Raw genomic sequence first — 21,742 nt, forward strand, 5'->3', positions numbered from 1 at the left:
GTTATTGTTATTGTAACTTTTTTGCTGATTTCTTGCTATTTTTTGGCCATGTGGTGTTAAGTTGCTCATTGCCTCTCCCCAGGTTTCTTAAGTAAATTAAACCAATTTGCTCAGATTTTAAAGGGTTAATGACTCACTGAGTCATAATTTTACTCCCCTAACCAAACCCTATTCTGTGTTATATCATGTGAATACACAACCTGGGAAAATCTTGTTAGGTTCACATTATGTGCTATATATAAGTGGGGGACATACGCTGTAGACATAGAAATGACTCTATGCTTGATCCGTATTAGACATTCAGTACTTTGGACTCCACCTTGATAGAGTCTTGGGAGAATAGTTTGGGAACAGAGTCTGTTTGAGCAACAGAAAATATGGCCCAGGAATCAAGACAAGATCCTGCTCTGAATGTACACGCGCTAAAGGTTAGACTGAAAAATGATCTGGTTTACTGCATGACCAGTTAGCCAAAAGTACTAAAGTACTGGGCAGAATGCCTAACAGGTTGGGACTACAACTTAGGAGCATTTATCTCCTTTGTCAGGACCAAGTAATTCCTACCTGCTTCAGACTCCAAGCACTTTAAACCAAAAAGGAGCTGTTTAAAACTGACGCCACTCTGTCGGAGTCTTACCTCTTGCTTAATGGCCTGAGAATGGACATAATAAATCAACCGTGATGTAAACAGCCTCACCGTAGCAATCCAAGCTGGGCCTCCCTGTGACATCAATTGCTGGATGATTAGGTTGCGGTAAATTCAACCTAATCTCCCAGCAGCTTGGGCTAACAGTGCGATAACACGACCTAATAGCAGCGAGGAAAACGTGGAGTGGAGGAGCTTTGAGGAGGGCCGCCCCTGGAGAACTCCCCTGCCCGCGTGTAGCCAGTCAAACAAGACACAACCTGCTGAAGCGCTAATCTGCCTGATAGCGGTTAACCTACGAGGAAGTTTGGGGCCGCACAGGGATCTTGAGAGAGGGCTTACCAAAGAGCTCCAGTGCATAAGTAATGGCATGAGATTAGACCTACGCGATAAAGGTCCTTATCATATGACCTGGCTGGGAACTATGGGGAGAGAGTTCACCTCCCTCAGATGAACTCCTTTAATGATTCCCTCCTTGCAGCCATAATTAAACCCATTGCCCATTGTCTTGATTCATTAGCTCCACAACCCGGTTTGCCAACCTTGATCAATTACGTGACCACCTATCTCAGCCAAGCTCTTTAGTTAACACTCTCACGTAGCTTTGTCGTCGCGCAAGTGACAGCTCGGGAGCGAGACTGTGTGTGTGCGAGTGAGTGAGTGAGTGAGTGTGGGAGGCATTATCATTCCACACTGTAATTAGGGGAACCTTAATGGACGTCTCAACAGCGACAACGCTAAGATGAGACAAGCATTTAGTACATGTCTAGACTGAGGCAGTGTGTGTTTGCCGGTGATGTCAGCGATGGCAGAAGCACTCAAATCCTCCCTGAACGGAATAAATTTATGCAACTCTGACACTAATTAATGCAATGGGTTTTTTTTTCTGTTTTCAAAAAGGCGATAAAGTGAGGAGGGGTTGGTAAGATGTTGATGGTATTGTGAAAAAAACAGAATACAGCGTAGGTGGTAGATCACTATGTTGTGTGACAGATCAGACACACACAAACACATTCAGACACACTGGAAGCTTTTTATCTTCAACTTGAAAGAAATGTAGAAAAAAAGGGAAAATGACTGCAGTGCTGTAATTAAACAAAACAAAAAGTTACCTTTTTTTCTTTTACTTTTTCAACATCAATTTCTTGTGTCTCTAAAAATTTTAAATGACAAAAAACTAATTTGGTCACAAAGCATATTTGTCATATTCCAAGAATAATAAGATGTTTCAGTTTGTATTGTCTTTTAGGTATTTCTTTGATAATGTGTCATGTTTTCCAGCACCTTTATTTCTGTTATCCATCTGCTAGCCACTAAATCTTTCATTTCAGACCCTCTCTGTCCAGCAGTTATCCCCAGTGTTTTCCCACAGCTAATCACCACCTGACCACACACACACACATACATACACACACCTTCATTCCCTCATTAGCTTCCTGCCCTGTAGCCCCACTTCTTCGCCAGATTGCCTATTGTTTCTTCCTGCAGTCGCGTTCCAGCCTTTGTCTCATGTTCTGTCTGCCTTGGTTTAGACCCTTGCCTGTTTTTGTTTTTTCTGCATGTCTGCCAATATCCCTTTGGACTTGTTAACCTGTTCTGACTGCCTGCCTATTAACATTGACTTTGAACACCTTGTAAACTTTACTTTCACTCTCTATACTCCTCGTTCAAGTTTGAGACTCATACAGCTCTTCACCTATCTGGAAGTGTGTTTCCCTTTTTTTATGTGACATTTCCTTTCATCTTTGTTGTTGTTTCATCTACATGAACATTTTATTTGGCTACTTGGGGGCAGTACAACAAGCTGTAAACACAAAGTGGGTTTTCAATTAGCATTTTGAAAAAAACTCCACTTTTTATGCTTAGCTCGGGTCAAAAACTTGATGTATCCCTAAGAGAAAAATTAGACAAAGTACATGAAAATACACTAAATTGTGACATACATCAAGCATGTCATCTAAATGTCCTCTAATGCATAAGCTTCATCGAAAAGACAAAAAAATATGCTCCATAGCTCTGAGGGGAACTCATTCGGAGTCTAGTGATAATCACAGACTGGGTAAAAAAAAGGTTTATAGCCACTGTGACATCAATGAAAAGGCAACGGATAGGGCAATAGCTACATTTCAAATCTTGGGCTACACCATGGTTAGGTTGCCTGACCCACATTGTTGCTGTGCTTGAGACTCTTCAATGGACGGCACCCACCTGTTACTTTAAGTGGCCACGCCCTCAATTTTGCCAAACTTCCTCAAACCTCAATATCATTTAAACAAGGATTTACGGTTGTCGAAAAGTTGTCATTAATGTTGTAATGAGCTGCAGAGATGAAAATCTTTGTTTTGTTCCTGGCCATAAGCATGCTTATTTCTGTTGTTAAGTTTTGGCATTTAAACATGGTGGTTTTTAAGGATTTACTTATTCTTGGAGCCAGCCTCAAGTGGCCGCTTTTCTGGCAATTTTATGTTGACTTCATTTTAAGCTCTGATACATTACTTTGAGTTCATTATTGCTTGACCCCTTTAACATAAAAGTAGTCATTCTGTCCATTGCTCATGTGAAAATATTGATACGTGCAGCTTTTGGTCAAACCTAGACTAGAGGTAATTATAACCACAAATAGTAATAGTATACATGAAGTGTAGTATAAATGTGAATTGTTCTCCTGTCAATTCAGACATTTTTGTACATGAACATGTTCTCCCACATAGAGCAATGCATCAGAATTAAGTGCTCCTCAGCTTAAACGCCTGTATACCAAGGGGTTAAACCAAGAAATCTCTACGGTGAAAGACAGCAGTTGGGGATTAACATTAAGACACAGGCAGACATGACAAAGGAGCATGGAAACAAAGAAACAAATAGCAGATAAGGCCGGGAAGAGATAATGCACCCACAAATGATAGCAAGAACAAGCAGCTGAGAAGTGCACACACATACTACACATTGAAAGGGAAACAAACATGCATTATGCTATTCAGCTGAACTGTGATGACCTCTGAGGGCCTCTCAGGGGTTTGGTCTGGAATAGGGGATGACATTTTGGCTATCATGGTGTGTCACCATTTCATTGTGACTGTGTGTGCCAGGTGTAAAAAATGTTAAAAAAAAAAAAAAAAAACCAACAACATGTTAAGCATTGCTTTTTTTTCTGCCAGAGGATTTTCCTGGTCCACAACTTCTCACCTTCGCTATACTAACACTTTAGCAGAAACATTTTCCTAACCTACGCATTTGACCTGAGACACTGGCTCCTGTCCAGACAGTCCGCCTGCGTGCACACAGGGACAAACCAAGGGTATCTCGCTCGTCCAATTTTTGCGTAACATTGACTGGCAAAGTTCCCGAGCACAGGCAGCAGAGGTGATCATGTGATCGGAAAGCCTTTAAAATCTTTCCTGGCAACAGGTTGCTCCTATGGGATTAAAGCAAAAGCACTGAAGGCAACCCCTCAGGCAATATTGCAGCTGCTGTACAGAAAACCTCCTCCTCCAACTAGGGCTGATAGCATGATCAGCAATGTGCAATGTGTGTATTTCGTTATTCCATACACCTTTATAGCTCAATTATTACGGTGTTACCTCTAAACGCCTGCTTGATTTGTCTGAGTGCTCAGTAACGTGGGATGATGTATCTTGAAGATTTAACAGTAGAGCTGAAATTTAATGGATGTAAGTGTAAAGGGCAGTGTGGACGTGTGTGTAGTGGTGCTGGCACGTCTGTATGGAGCATGTGTGTTAAGGTATTTATAAGTGATGCTGGGATGCATAACAGCCTCCAGGTACTGAGGCGTCCAACTGGCAGTGCAATGTCCAGAGTAGAGTTGCACAGGGGGAGGCTGAGAAGTTTCTCACTGGTTGGAATTCACATTTCCATTAGAGAGGCCGTATTGTATGTTAGCAAGAGCGGTGGCAGCATCTAAAAAAAATTTAAAAAATAGTCTTTTAAATAAATTCCCTTTTACATAATACATGAAGTGTTTCTTTTATGCAACATTCCCACATATAATTGATTTACTTATTTCCCTATATGATACATTTACATGGCCTGATTACTTTATTCATTGAAATGTCAAAATCAGAGGTAAAAACAAAGCGAGCCCGTTGCTCATTCAGCACCTGAGAACCCTGCATACTGCTTTCCTGGAGCGGCTGCAGTTTGCATATCAACCAAACATCACACTGAGACATTACATCATCTTCCTGATGCACAGGGCCCCCTCACAAAATTAACTTTTTTGTCCACTGGAAAAAATGGCTAGTGAATCTGTAAATTTTACCAGCCATTAAATAGATAAGCATTGTTCTTTGGCTGGTACACTGAGCAAATCTACCAGCAACTTGTATATTTTCCCATTAGTTGTTATTTACTTGATGATATCATAGATTAGTCTGATGTACACTGTTTACATAGCAGTGTTGACCCTGCAGCTATTGGGGATGTTAGTTTCAGTCAATTTTGCTTCTGATAGTCCAACATGCATTAACTGGTAACTATTCAGCTAATTTTTAAGAAAAATGGCATGAAATACAAGGAGCCTTGCCTTTAATTTTGGTCATACATTGACTCGCTGACAGAGGCAGATTAAGGTGGAGGAGGGTAGGTCATGCCTTTGTTATCAACAGAAAAGCAAATTTCCTGCTCGAGAAATGGTAGCCACCCTCCAATTTTCCCCATGTTAGCCCAATACCCCTTTTCTACCAACATGGAACCAGTTCCGTTCTGGTTACTGCCCCTAACTTTGAACCATTCACAGCATTTCACTTTCGCTGATTACAATTTTTCTACTCAAAACTGGAGGAAACGTTGGTTGGTTTGTAAAATAGCAAAAGGTTCCAAAAATCCTGAATGGAACCAGTTCAAAAACCAGAGCTAATTTTGTGAAAAAGGGGTTGCTACCAATGATGAGAATGAGCTTCTTTTTTTTCTGCAAAACCCCCTTGGCATTGTGAAACATGTTCGCACCACTAGCAGTGCTGATGTTGGTAACATTGTGAACAGAGCTATCAGTAGTTAGCAGTGTCAAAGGTGGCTCAGACTTAAACTGCTTTCTCACCTGGGGATGGGCACAATGTGTCCACAGTGATGCTTTTCAATTGGGATGCCATTGCTAGCAGTATCCACTGAATGGGCTGCGCCAATAGCTAGCTCCCACCAGACCTAGGTGGTGTGCAGTGCTGATTAATGGTCAACCATTCACATCACTAGCTGCCATTAATCCCACAACTGTCACTTTACCATGTCATTTTATCTCCAATCTTGCATAGTTTCTATATTCACCGTATTCTTATTTTACCTCTTAATAATTGTTTTGGTTACATTTTAGACTTGTATTGCTGCAAAACCTGAATTTCCCCTCCAGGGATCAATTAAAGTGTATCTCATCTCATCTTCCCTTATTGATTGAGATTCTGGAAGCATAATTTATCAGATATCAAAAGATGGACAACAGTGATATAAAAAGGATGCATGTGTTTAAATCAAGGAAGCTGACCTTTTAAAAAATGCAAATATTATGCGAGTACAGCCAACTGAAAACAACCAATATGCCTCAGTATGCAAAAACATATCTTGTTTGCCTGTTTTCCCAGCTTTTCCTTGCATTATATTCCCTCCCAACCACACCATAATGGAAATCCCTGCTGCCAGACAGCTGCCATGTTGGACCCACTCAAGCCAAACATAAGGACCGGCTCTGGCTTTCAGTCCACGCTGCTGCCTTTGGACAGCTCGATAAACACCCACAAACCCTTTTGTCGTAGCCCCCGAAACCCCAAGCAGATTTTCAAGCTTTTCTGCAATCACAATCTCCACACGGCCTCCGAGAAACATATTTGCCAAAAAGATAGGAGTGTGAGCACTGCTGTCATTTTTTGATTATCAAATCTGATGAGACAGCTAGTGATGTGGGAGCAAACAGCGGGGATTACTGTATTCTGCAGGATTCTGGGTATATTCAGGCATTTGCTGTGGTCTAATCTTAGCCATTTGGGAGATAGGAAGAAGCAAACATGGTATTGATATCTGATATTCGTATAGGTTATTTATCGGGCGGTTTGGGCTTTGACTGGAGAGATCACGGTGAAAAGAGATAGGGATGGCATTCGATAAAGCAGGCTGAATTTGAACCCCCCGAGGTGCAGGTACTTAATGTGTGGCACTAACTTTAAATGTTTTTATCTCAGCAAATATAGCTTTCTCCCTTTCAGAAGATTGAAAAATCGTCAAAGTAGAGTAGACAAAATACTGCTGGTCAATCTACCCTAACTGAACTTGACACTAAAAATACTGGAAAGCTATAATACCCGGCTCTGATTGGCAGGCAGTGACAGCTTCTCTGACTCACATGATGCAAGCATGCCAGTGAAGGCAGGAAAGAAACATGTGAAATCAAATGCTGCAAACCTGGCAAAGTCAAAAGGATTTACATGGTTACTTAAGGCGAAGTGTCAATCACGATCATGTCGTCTTGTGATGCTATCGCTAAAAATAATGAAGTGAATCTATACATATTAAAGATCATGAGTTTTTAAACAACCTAAAGCTGCATGACAAAAGTGTTTCCCACGGCAACATGGTGTGAAATACTTTCCCTTAAGGCTTTTAATGCATCATGGGCTTTATTGATGTCTCTTTCCTTATTTATGTGGCCGCAGTGGAAATGAAGCCTATATGATAAATTAATAAGGCCTGTTTTTTATGTCTTTAAAGCACTGGTGGATGTTGGAGGCTGATTTCCATATCGCAGCTCAAAACGGGTCACACTGCTGAAGTGCTTTGTCTATTTTTATATCCAGGGATTTTATAGCCCCATGAGGCTGTTTAATCAGAGTTAACTCTGTCTGGAACTGAATTACAGGGCAGCCCTTCGTCATGAGCCCGCACAAACACACATACTGTATACACGCTGACAAACTCCCCTCGCCACCCCCCGAAACCGCAAATACACGCACACACACACACGCACACACACATAAACGAACATGGAGGGTCGTAAAGCGCTCCCCCTCTCTTCGGCGCTCTCACTCTGGACAGAGTGATAGAGGGTGGTGCAGAGAGTGATCAATATGTTTGTGCTATAAATAGCCGGTAGCGCAGTGTGGTGCTAAGGAGGAGGGATGCAGGGGTAATATATTTGATGATGGGGGAACCCAGTGGTGCTCAGCATGGAAATGTTGCTGCGCACTCACAAAGCTTAGACGGAGACAGGAGTATTACAGCTATTTGTTACCTGGCCAAGGCTTTGGAATGCGTCTGAAATACAGCAACGTGATGCAGCATGAAATCGAATGCCATCAATATTGTCAAAGTATGGAAATTATATTTCCTTTTTTGAGGGGAAAGTATTGTTTGGCTTAACATAAAGGAAACATTCCCTGAAATCTGCAACACAATGAATAGAAATGAGAAGTATTACTGTATTGAAATGCAGCACAGTGTCACTGTAGCCAATATATGGGATGATACCCTGGTTTGGAAGGCTTTACATTACATAACACAGTGCATGCAGAAACACTAGTGGCTAGAGGGCCTCATTGGTTCATAATGATGCGCCTGAACCCTACTGGACCTGGAGAATTTGTTCTAGGATCTGACTGGACCCAAACAAAATGTCTTTCAAAAACATGAGAAGAAGGCAATAAACAACTTAAGAAATGCTCCAAAAACTTCTGTAAAAAATGAATAAACAACTATAAGAAAATGACCTTAACATAATTCTTAAAAAAAATTAAGAATATAAAAGAACAAAAGAGGATGACTTGAAAAAGTGTTTGAAATATATATGGTGTTGTAAAGTAATTCTAAATACATACCTATGATAATTATATGTACAGTTTTCTCAACACTTTTCCAAGCTTTTTTTGTTTTGCTTTTTTTAAATCTTCTAAATCAACCTTTTTTTGCAATTTGCATTTCTTGGAAATTTCTTTTGCAATTTTGCACATTTCTTGCAAAGTTTCTTATTGCCTTTTGTTCAAAGTTTTAATGAAATCAAACCAATTTGCTCAGAGTTTTATGGTTTAAATTCTTGTGAAGGATGTCTGAATGCTGCACAAAAAAGTGCTGTCGTTCCAGGTTTCAAAGGGTTAGGAAATACAAATACCTGACCTGGTGCATGTCCAAGAAAAGAGACTTAGGACTAAAATTGCTAGTAAAAAAGCCATTCTATTACCAAAAGTGTTACAACATACTATATTTAAACATGCTTAAGGACATGAGTTAACTGGTTCCTCCTCGGACTCTATGCTACACAGACTGAATGAATGTAACAGTTTGGCCCACATAACATACACTTAATGGCATTTTCCGTACTGTCTTGTCCACTGTCTTTGTCCACATATTGCATGAAAGAATGCCCAGACAGAGGAGTTGCCTCTGTGCTTGACCTCTTTATAGTATTTTTATCTATTTTCGTTCACCTCAGTGAAGATAGATGTTGTCAATCATTCCTCTGCTCCGTCTCCAACTTCTGGCACTGCTTCTCAATGTTTTTTTTTTCAAATTACTTTCACTCATGTACTATGATTGTAAGTCAGCCTATTCACTACATAAGTTAGTGAGTGCTCATGCCTTTCTTTCGTGATCAGTGCTAATCTTCTCAGACACTGGTGCAATGTATCCCCATACAACAGATCATATGATATTTCAAGAAAATGCAAATACATTGTTTCATAAGATATCGAATGAATAAGTGCCCCGCAAATGACCTTACACACTTATTGTTAAGTTATGTACTTCACATCAAGGTATGTAGGTTAGATTTAGGCAAGTAAAGCTTCGTAGGTTTGGAAAAGAGATATGGTGACATGTTAAAAGAACTACATTTCTGTCCTCTTTGAACTATCCATCACTCCAATCTACCTCCTTACGCAGACTTTTGATCTTCACACTTCTTCCCTCTCTACCACTTGTCAGGATATTGGTCATGTGATCTGGTACAGTTTACAGGTTGGGTCTCGTGTCTTAGGGTGTGGGTAAATCCTTGACCATCTCGACTCTGTGAGGTTTTACTTAGAAACAGTAAAGCTAATTGTTAACATCGGCATGCTAACAAATACAATACATGTTGATGTTAGCATGAATAATGTTTTAGGGCTGGGAGTTAAGATTATTTTCATGATTTTCTCAATGCATAGTATTTGTTTAGTCTATAAAATGTCAGAAAAATAATAAATCAGTTTACAAATCACAAAATATTAGCATGTGCAAAAAAAAAGAGATTACATAATTCATCCCGTAGGGAAACTGGATTAATGGTAACCGACTCAATAATTGAGACATTTCACAAAAACAATCAATTTAAAGCTGCTAGCAGCCCTAGATGGAAGCTCAGGTGATCACCAAAGTCATTAAATGTCATTTCTCGACGGCCCATGGGTGTCTGTATCAAATTTCAAGAAAATCCATCTGGAAGCAATGATAAACTCTACTTTCCTCTCGCGTTTTGTTGTTTTCAACAACAGTAGAAACCACACATAATGTGATGCCGTGTGTCAAGGTGTTAACATACCCCCATTGCATAATGTGTACCTACTTTTCTCGCTCACATCTCATTTAGTGATGGGATTGGTGTGAAATTACAGTGACCTCTTGGTATTTAGAAAATACCAGAGGATGACGCTCTGGTCGTTCCCTCTGCAATTTTCTCTAATTTTCTAGACATATCAACATGTCAATAACCACAAGTCAGCCTTCAGAATTGCTATAATTAGACATATGGCATGAAAAGTGTCACCTTCAGCTCTGATCAATTATCTGAACCTGTTTGACATGTTTCATTTCAAGGTGCATGCTGAGCGTTACACTCAGATTCTCAACACAAATACAAAAAGTCCAAAAAACGTGAGTCAACTGAACTTATTATGCAAATATGCTTCATCTGAACTGTAATCACAACAGACAAGGCCCCTCAGGGAGTGATGACAGATGTCAGCCTTTGATTATAAATGTCAGCTCGGAGAAGAACGCTGTCCCGGCTGCCCAGACACACTCAGGCCTTGATTTTTCATCCAGACACAGGCCAACATTTATTTTCTCATTAGTGGCGTGTAATCACTGCATAAAGCCGCGCTGTCACCGTGTGATATTTCAAAATGATTTTTGATTGATGATCCCTGTAATGAAGGTGTTCAAGGAAATCGTCACACAGAAATGTCTGTAAAAAGAATTAGGGGGGAAAGCAGTAAGGGCTTTTAATTAAAGGCACGTGGACTGATCAAACTGACACTCTGCAGCTGAAGGAAATAGTTTTGGAAGCTTGAAGACATTAGGAACACCCGAAGTGCATATTATAGTTGTCATACTTTTGATCTGTAAATTACAAAGTTGTGCCTGATTTCATGGCTTTTTATTCTTCCTCTACTTTTCTAAAACTTTTTGATAATGTTATTTATTCCACGCTTTGATTTGCTCTGACTTGAGCAGCCCGACTGCCTCTTTGGTTGTCATCCGTAATTGTTGCTTTTCCGGTCAGTGGATTGCAAGAGCACCCCAAGTGATTAATTTAGGGCAAAAATCATCCCCATAATATGTTTAGAAGAAGTGCCTCTTTTGAAGGCTTAGGCATGTTTAGGGTGTGTAGCTCCCAAAAATGTAATCATTTCCTGAAAATCAAAATGATAAAAATGCACTTAACCTGATCGAGAATGCAATTAAATCCACATATGGAATAATTTGACCAATAATGTAATAAAATGTCTTGACTGAAACAGTAAAATATATATATATATATTTTTTTTTTTACCAGTAATGTCATATCTACAGAGTCCCTAAGGGAACATGGGGGATGAAAAAAAGAAAAAAAAGATTTGGACCAAAAAATGGATGGGTGAAAAAAAGACAGGTGAGAAAAACATAGATGCATGGGAAAAAAACGATGGGGGAGAAAAAAAGTATGAGAAAAATATAAGGGGAAAAAATACGTTGGTGATACACGATGAGGACGAAAAATTACGTGAGTGAAAAAAAGATGGGGACAAAATGGGTGAAAAAATGGGAATGAGGAAAAAGATGGGTGAAAAAAAGATGGGTGAAAAAAGATAAAGGCAAGAAAAAATCAAATGGGTGAAAAAATAATAGGGATGAAAAAAATGGGTAAACAACAAACATGGGGGAGCAAAAATTGTCAGGTGATAAAAAAAATGGGTGAGAAAAAAACATGAATGGCCAAAAATCCCAGAAACAAATACTTATGCCCTCTCCCAAGAAATATTAATATTTAGTATTTATTGGGCACCTGATAAAATAGCTGACTGCACCAGTGGTGTGTTGCTTGTAAAAAAAAATAAAGGGATTTTGTGAGTTAAGTAATTAATATTCAATTGAGTTATTTTCTGTTTATCTTGAAAGTAGAACAAATACAAATTTGGGGATGTTAAGCGTGCAAGTAAAGAGAATTTATTATACTGTGAGTGCCATGTTTGCCTGAAAAATATTATTTGACAGGAATTTTCTGCTTTGAGTTGTAAACTCTCAGCATTATGTAGAATTATAATTGCACACTAGATGACAAGTGTTTAGCTGTCGTCAGGCAAAGATTTCACTAAAATTGCTATGGAAAATGAACCCGCCCATACCCATGAGGCAGCTGTGGCTCAGGAGGTAGAGCAGTGGTCTACCAATCAGAACATTGCTGGCCCTTGCACTCTGCATGCTTAAGTGTCCTTCAGCAAAAATACTGAACCCAGAAATACATGTGAGATTGAGTAAATGGTGCTTGAGTTGTAAAGCGCTTTGATTGGAAGCTGAAAATAGAAAAGCGCTATATAAATGCATACCATTTACTGCGCTGAATTGTTGTGCAAGATTGTTGCTGAGACCAGAGTGGATCTTTTTTAGATACCATCAGAAGATGGAAAATGCTGCAGAAGATGGCTAATGTTTCACAAGTGAGCAATGTAGGCAAAACAGTTGATTTAAATCTCAATGAAATATTGGTTTTCATCTAAGTCAACAGTAATTCTTATCGAATGAAATCTCTCCTTTGCCTCACCTGATCTTATATCATTGCTGCATTCAAAAAGGATTCCAACTCAGATTTTTTACTCAGCTGCACGCCCATGGATTGTGATGAAGCGATGCAATTACAAATTTCCTAATTTTAAATGTGGCCTTGGCAAAAAAGGGTACTTTTGAATACTTTTTTACAAGGGGTGGGATTCATCAGAGGCCACATGACATGATACGACATTATTATGATTTTGAGATCACAATGCAGTATTATTGGGATTTTAAATGTTTTGCAATATATAAGGTGCCATGATAACACATATTGTGACATATTGTGAATTATTAACTATTTTCAACCAGAACATCCCCAAAGGAAAACGTTGTCAGCATTATGAGGAGATTACGTTTCAGTCTGTTTATCTCACTTCGGTCATTTTGATTGCAAAAAAAATAGCTAGTGGGTTGAAGCATAGTTAATTTGATTATTCTTTTAAGTGAAATTTCTATTTGCAATATTAATCGTTTATTTGATTTAAAAAAAAAAAAAGATTCTTGACTAGACTCCATGTATCAATACAGTATTGCCATATATATATATATATATACATAAACACAAGGGGTTTAAGTGACCCTAGCAAACCTGTAAATTTGCTGTAAATATACTTTTTTTGTACTCCCTGTATTTTCTGTTGGTATGGAGCCAGCCATCATAGAAAAGATGGTGTGGTGTGGGAAGGACAGCCATGACAGCTGAGACAAGTGGGTTTTTAACAAAAAACCCAAACAAAAACACAAGGTCAAGTCTGTGAATGAGGCAGACAAATCCCGTCTGAGCCGAGACGTATCTCATTCAGCAACTTTAAGCTCCTCCTCCCACCTGGTTACTGGCTCTTTCAGAAAAAAATAATAAATGAATAAATAAAAAAAAAAAAGCTGCAGGCAATCCTTTACCACCCAGTCGGTATGGAGAGGAGTGTTGGGTGATCATGCTAATCCTTGCCCTTTGGAAATGGATGCTGTATTCATACTAATACATTGCTTTCACATAGCAAAAATGCATTAAAATATAGCGATACTGAGTGACCCAAAGGCACAATTCACACCTTTTGTGCTACTTTAGATAAGCATGCACACGGTGTTTGTTGTGGAGTATTTTGGTTCACATAATTCTCACTCAAAACAACAATATTACCCCACAGGCCATTTTATATGATCTCAGTTAAATTGTCAGTCACAATGTGACTTCATATGAATATTTTGCTTCCTCTGGCCCAATAACTTATAGATCAGAATGAGCATTTCCGGAGCCAGGCAGCGCGATAATAGCTCCTTGTGGTATGATTAAAATTGGCAATTTAAATTATTGTGTGAGGTCTGATATTTTTATAATGCATGTTTTATTTATTCCTTGCACCGACATGCATATTCAGTGCTTGACACTGTAGATGTGATGGACCGCAGTTCTCAGGTTTTGTGTCACACCATGCTAAATATAATATTGCAATGCATGAAAAACATGTAAAACAAGCACAGCTGCCTTGTGCTTTGAGTAGGTGTCTTACCCAGTGCATCACTGTCTGCTCCTGCATTCCAAGCCGATGCACGCAGTACTTTTTAAAGCTTGTTTCAGAGGTGGATTACATTTCTGGGTCTTAATCCCCTGTCTTCGGCCCATGGTGTTGGCTGTATTTAGGATTTCACAAGGGAAATCGAGGAATGTTTTATTGAGCAGTCGCCGGCAGCTCTCTCCAGTCATGTAACACAATCGCTGATGTGTTGTGTATATCTCTTGTTTTAAACAGCTTAAGAAGGCATCCTGCTGGTTCATTTCTCCCTCAGGTTGTTTCACAGGAGAATATGTTGTGTTCCGTTGGTTGAAAGGGGGAACAAAGTGGGATTCATCGGCAATTTTATCACATTTACATTCTCTTGTAAAACAGGGCTTAGTTTCAGTTTTAGGGTTGGGAGAAGGGTAAGCCAGCTTGTGGCGCTCATCCATTATATACACTTGTGTATTCATCAGTATGGAGACAAATGTCAAATGTAAATAAGATGCAGCCATTTTATTCCCAAAAGAACATTCATATAAAACTCTGAATATAGTAACACCACCATTGTTGCCCTAGTTTTGGAATGATACTGTGTGGGCCTGTATACGTTCTCTGACATTGTTCTGTATTTATGCATTATATTGACTTAAAGCAAATTTATTTCAAGTCATTAAATGAGCAAGTGCAGATGTTATTTTCTGAATTGAATCCACGCAGAATGGGAAAATGGTCCTCTGCTGACCAATGTATTTGAACAATCCACGATTGAAATAATAAGGAATTGAAATTGATGTGGGTTTTGCTAGAATATGTCATGAAACAATGTAATATAGCAGTATTTTATCTTAAGCATACAAGTCTGTATGTATGCTTATTAAACATGGACTATATAAAAATATAATAATTATAGACGTAGACACCCACTGGTTTGTGAACTCCTGTTCTGAAGCCTTGAGTTTGGCATTTTTGCTTTCAATATCTTGTTTTTTTTTGGAAGTAAGTACCAGAAGAAGTAAGCACATTTGGATGCAAGGGTGGTGCTGACTCATAGGTTGTAGTTACACCTTGCAGACAGCTTGTCAATTTAAAACGCCTCGCTCTTCATTACTTGCAACTTTTATTCTTAATAAAATGTAAACAGGTGCGTTATATACCCTTGTACCATTGTAAGAAATGGGGAAATTAGAGATTAAACCGGTTTTTATACTAGGCTGTGAGCATGATTATTTCTGCTGTAAATCTGAACGTTTTTAACATGAGGGTCTATAGGGATTAACTGGCTCTTGGAGCCAGCCTCAAGTGGCCATTTGTGAAACTGAAGTTTTGCGGCACTTTTGCATTGGCCTCATTTTTGGCTCCAGAGGATATCACTTGGTGTTAAGGCTTTCACTTTATGTTTGATATTTGTTTGAAGGTTGGAAAACAAAAAAAGTCTTTAATGATCTGAATTACAGTGTGACTCTGTGACAAAATACCCTCCATCTCTTTTTGGAACTGGAGCTGAATCCCAGTTGTCTGACAAGTAGTGTGTGGATACAGATTGAATTTGTCCCCAAAGATAGCGATGCATTTAAAAAAAATCATGACTGTTTGCTGATTAAAGCTGCAATGATTAGTTGATTAATCCATCAGTTGGCAGCTATTTTAACTCCAAATTATTGATTGAGAAAGCAATAGCCAAGTATTTGCTGGTTCTTGAGTGTGAGAATGTGATGTTTTTTCTTTGTCTTAAAGAGATTTTTCACCTGTTGATCAGGTAAAATATACAATTTAAAGATGTTCAGCTCTTGGTGTTTACATGGGGCACGTTTCACTGTTTTCTGACATTTTTGAAAATGTGCAATTCTCAAAGGAGTGCTACGATCTGCAAGGAAAGTCTCTTGTTATGGTCAGAGTAGTCGAGCAAGCACTACTGTTAGCTAGCTAACCTGCTGGCATGTTTACTGTTAGCTGTGTAAGCTATTGTTGCAGTGTTGTTTTATAGACCATACTGCTGGTTTTATAGGTTTTTGTATTAAGTTGTGTCCCTAACAATATAATTATTTACTGAAAATTATGTTTTTATGGTCCTCTCCAAGTTTCTGTACAACTGCAACTCATAAATTAAGTCATTTATTCTGAAGGGTTCTTAAAGGATTCTTAATGTGGTTTTTATATGTGGCAAGAGCTCCCTTGTTTCATGTCTTAATTTGGTTTGTTTCCCTCAAAATCATAATTACTGCTGAGAGAAGATTATTACATTCAAATAAGTGATCAGTTGTACAACATAGCTGAGGACTAGACTGCATGGTTTGCACTCAAACAAATGTGAATGACTTGCATGTGAGCGCTTACTAATTCGCACTTTTGAAAAGTGACAGCCCTTGTATGTGCCTGATTTTTTCATACAGGCAGAACACAATTACCATACAAGTAATTGCTCTTCCAAGAAAAGAAACATAGTATACCATTGCCTCGAAGCCATTATGATAACATTTCCATCAGCCGTCTTTGACTTTTAAAAATTCACATTCCACATAATGAACATATTCTTCAGTGCTACAGACAGAATGTTGATAGACCATAGTCATTCAGTCTTATGACAGAGTGCCGATAATGTTTCAGTGTGTAGTTCATTTGTCATGGTTGATGCACAATGGTCCCTTTCTCTGCAGTGCTGATAAGGGAGCTTGTCACTGGAAGGTGGATGCTTTGAATATGCGCGTCAGTTGAGGAATCTGTATTTAAAAGAATTAATTAATATAGGGCAATCTGTCCTCCATGCCAGACAAATGCCCTTGAGCGTCACCACCCTCCGATTGTTCCAGCAATGCAACGTATTGGACAGCAGTGCAAGTCTGTTCAAGCACTAAGCAGCTTTAATGAATCTCACTCTAGCAACTTTTCCAACTTGTTGTTGCCTTAAATAAGAATCCCTTGGAACATTTGCATGAGATGCAAAAATAGGCAGATTTCATCACCAGTTCAGTGTTTCTGCAGCCATTCTCCTGTAGCCTGTTGGTCACATTTTAGGTACTACATGTGAATCAAGACATGATATTGAGCTCTGCCAATCAGAGGTTATATAACCACACCATCCAGCCAAGAGCTCTGTCAATCAAAAGTGTTAACACAAGGCTGGATGCTGGCTCAGGGCTATTGCTGATCTTAAACTCTATTATTTATTCAAGACACTGAAATGTAAAATGCTAAAAAGGATCAAATTAATCCCCTAAAGTCAGACTTTTAAGAAATTACAACCAAGGTAACTGAATGACTCATTTGCATCCTTAAAGTCAAACTGACTCACTTTTTGTGTGAGGCAATATAAAATCCAATGATACTGCAGTTACACAGAACCATCTTGGTACATATCTGTAGAAAGGCACTTCGAGCTTCATGGTGGGGGGTCTCCCATGGAAGCAGTTGACTGAAAACAGAGGGCTGGAAATACTGGGAGAAAAGTTGATATAATGGAGTTGATACAATACATTTTCCCTTTCGTGTTGGATACAGACCATAGTTCTCCGTTCGAACAGTAGAGGCTAGCAAGCTAGGCTGACGAGTTTCCATTTAGAAAGCAAAAGCAAATTATTAATTTACCTTGCTATTGTTTAAAGTTAATAATAAACTTTATCTATATAACACCTTTCATACAAAAAATTCAGCACAAAATGCTTTACAATAAAAATAGGCCAGCAAAGCAATTCAGCATAAAAATACAAGATATTTTTGGAGAAGTTATTTCAGCATCTGTCATTGTCATTGTCAGGTCCTGCACACTCTGCAGTGTTTGTCACATATTGTATAAAGTAGGGATTTTTACCTAGTTGGCTCATTGGCCACCTATTTCAGACGGGGATTTTGTGTGTTATGTTTTTCAAAATCCCTATTCCTACATGAAACTAGTCCCTCCTACCCAGACCTATCTCCATACTTCGTTTTCGCTCTGATGCATAAAACAAAAACGACCTCAGAGCCAGTCAATGTTTTAGCGGTTTTTTTTGTTTGTTTGTTTGTTTTACAGGGATTTCACCATTTTAATGCAAGGGCTCTCCTGCCAAATGTTCCACCAAAACAATTTCTCTACCAGTACTATTTCTAAAGGGCACCACCACTGCATCCTCAGTTCAGCACTGCCCAAGAAGATTTGGTTTAAAGAACTACAAATGATGATGAAGAGAGTTTTCCCCCTTAGTGCCTAGTCATGATGAGTTTCGCCAGAAAAGGGGTAGGCAACCTTTGGCTCTGTTGTTGTAGGCCTAAAGTGATGAAAACAAACAAGAGAAACAAAAACAAAAAAAGGTTTTCACATTTCATTAACTTAATCATGTGACATACCTCTACAGCCTGGCACCATTTGTCTATACCTTGCCAAACCTCAAGGGTGATGGCCAGTCTTGAAGTTTGCAAGCAATGCTAGCTATAGATGAAAATAGAAAATTTAATAATACGGGAACAGATCTATTGCTGTCATCGCCAATACTGCAAAGGTAATGTACCAAAAAATGATAAATTTCCCACTTCATAGAAGTCAGCTTGTAGTAGAACATATTAATGAATGCTTACCTATTAGTAATGTTGATAGGCTACTGTAGACTTAATGGGCTATGCTACTTACTTTATTAGACTCAAATATGTTTTGCAGATACAGACAGAAGAAAAAAAAGTCCTGTAACCTCAGCACAGTGTGTTATCAAGCCTCTCAACTGGCTGGCTTGTTAAACCAAGCTAACGTGCTGAAAATGTAACTAAACGAATATCTGAACTGAGGAGAAAGCTTCTTAGAGGGAATGACGTGTAATCACAGTCATCTTTACTCACATTGTCTCTTATTGTAGATAAAAGGTGTATACGCTATATACGGCATCAATCATCCAAAAAGCACTTGGGGATGGATGGACGACAGCTTAAAAGCTTTTGATAGCCCAATGTCTGGCTGTATACCACATCTCTTATTTTGAGCTTTAAGACCAGAGAAGCAGCACTCTAAAAAAAAAACAAAAGACTGGGAAATTGCAGCAGCTACACTTAAGGTGGGTAGGCGTCACGCACAAGACATAAAGGAGAAAGTGCTAGTAAGTAAAAAGGCAACCCTGAAGATCCCCAGATGAACTTAAATCAAACCCAAGGGTCCCAACGTCACTCTTTTATATCATAAAATCTGAATTTGTTAGCAACATCATTAACTTAGATTTCCCTATTAACATTCTCCTTTCAAAAATCTTTTTGGGAGCTGCTGTTTTTTTCCCCTTTAATGAGCAGTGCTGACAACATCTGGTCCGATGGCCATTTTCTCACACTCCTTTTGGGAGGGCCACTGTGGCAGCAGGTCTAAAGAGCAGGCCACATGTCCCCTTTCCCGGCTCCTCCTGGGGGAATTCTACCTGTCCTCGGGCCAGCCGAGGGACGTTGTAATCCCTGCAAAGTCCTGGGTTGGCTGTGGGTTCTTCCCCCGCTGGGACATGTCAACTACAAGCTCCTTGTGGGGCATAAAGGCATAACACGTCAACTGGCTGCCCCTGATCCAAAGCCGCGCTGACTCGCATCAGAGAACACCCTCAGATTTCTAAGTACCTCATGTAGACTCGAGTGTTTGTTATACAAACACGAGAGGCAGAGCAGCTCTGGAGGTAGAACATTCCTTACAATAAATACACTTTTTTTTTTACTTTAAAGTGGAAAAATAAAATGCTTCCCCCCTAGCATTTCCAAATAACATTTTTGTTTACTCCGCTGTCACGAACACGACCAGGTTGCCTTCCATTTTTTCCTCAAAGCCCTTGCAACTTTAGTTACTTTAGTTGTTCCACTGTCCTCCATTTCCACTGCTGGGGGTACCACCTGCAAAGACCTTACACTGATACTCTTTGGTCACAGGGGGCAGCTACCAATAGTTACTAGGAAAAACAAAAGTACCATCCTCTTCCTGTTTTGACTGCACAATGGCCTTTGTTTTCCTGTGAGACAGTACTTGGTGGCAGACAATATGAAATACTGAAAATGAGGTTTGTTTGGAACCAGCCTAACATTGAAAATGTAATAATTCTGGAGTTTCCGCTCGGTAAATGCATACATTTTTTTTTCAAAATAAAACAAAAACGTAGATAAAATATTTCATTTTGAGATTTCCTTCTCTATGTTTAGCAAGCAATGGTTAGGCAGAAAAAAAAAATCATGATTTGAATTAAAATAAGCATTGTTGCTAATGTAATACTTGCACACTACATTGTTATTAAAATAAATAACGTTTGGTTTCACTCTGGAGATGAACAGCAATCTCCTGGGTATAAGTCCAGAGGTTGTTTGACCAGTCTACCTTCTCTCCCATCTGCCCTATGTAACCTTTCTCATTTTTCAAACTACAGCAGTTGCTTGGAGCATGAAAAATTGCCACCACCTGGTGCGTGTCATTATGCTCTAAAGGTTGCCCCAGTGCATTGGTATCCGACGCTAAGGGCCACTGATTAAGCACTGGTATTTGATGAGCTGAAAGTGGGACAGGGTTGTAGATTCACCCCAAAATTGCTCAGTATGATGGGGGTAGAAGAATTACGTGTTGCAAATATTATACATGAAATGGATGAGTGAAGCACAAGCCCATTTCCCAAATAGCAGCAATAACGCTTAGATTACCAACTGCACCAACTTTATGCCAGGCAATTAAAATACAATAAAAAATGACAAAATGAGACTGAGGGCTTTCTTGATATCCATTCTAACCTTAGCTGCAGTTAGAAAGTGGGTGGATGAATTATTGAAATTCTTCCTGGCATGTTGGGCTTTTAATAGGAAAGTTATATTAGTAACCTTTTAGCTACACTTGTGAAGGAGTCAAGGCTGCTTATATCGCCCCGACTCCTTCATAATATGTCTGATAATGTGTTTCTTCCCACCTATTTAAAGCTGATAATGAAACACTAATTTCTTAATCCCTGCTCTCTGCTACTGTGACTCCCTCTCTGACTTGGGTTGATGAACAACAAGGCGATGAACACAGAAGAAAAGCTGACAAACTATTGAGTTTGTTTCATTCCAAATGCCAATACCTATATTTGCAAGAGGAACAGCACAAGCAGATAGTGGTGTGCTATGGCAAACAGGGGACCTATGATCTGTCCATGCATCATTTTAAGTGACACATTGTTCAATAAAAGGTATTCCCTATCGGGAAATCAATATGGCCATTGAAAAAATAAAAACATTAACTTTGAGGTAAAAGGAAGAATTTATCCAAAATAATGGCTTGGTAAACAGAAACACCTGAGGTTCTTGGAGGGAAACAGACTTCTTTTTCAATTCCACTCTTTCTTTTTGCTTCACTCTTTCCTGTCTATTTTCTTTGCAATATGCTGGATAGCTGTAGGGTAGTATGAGGCTAGGTTTGTGAGGGTGTATTAATGAAAAAAGCACCTGCACCAAAAACCATTTATCAGATCACACTGTGGCCAGCCGACACGGGGAATGGAGTGTGCGTGCGCTGTGCGTGGGTGGATGTGTTTATGCGTCTTTGTGTGTGTGTATATGTGCGTTTCCGCTTAAGTGTTGCCTGTGTGACGCATTCATCACAGGGGACATAAATGAGCTGAACTCAAGCTGTGGAAGGGCACAAGGGGAA

This window comes from Plectropomus leopardus, chromosome 24 (genome assembly GCF_008729295.1).
Source record: "Plectropomus leopardus isolate mb chromosome 24, YSFRI_Pleo_2.0, whole genome shotgun sequence".
In the NCBI taxonomy this organism is placed as follows: domain Eukaryota; kingdom Metazoa; phylum Chordata; class Actinopteri; order Perciformes; family Serranidae; genus Plectropomus; species Plectropomus leopardus.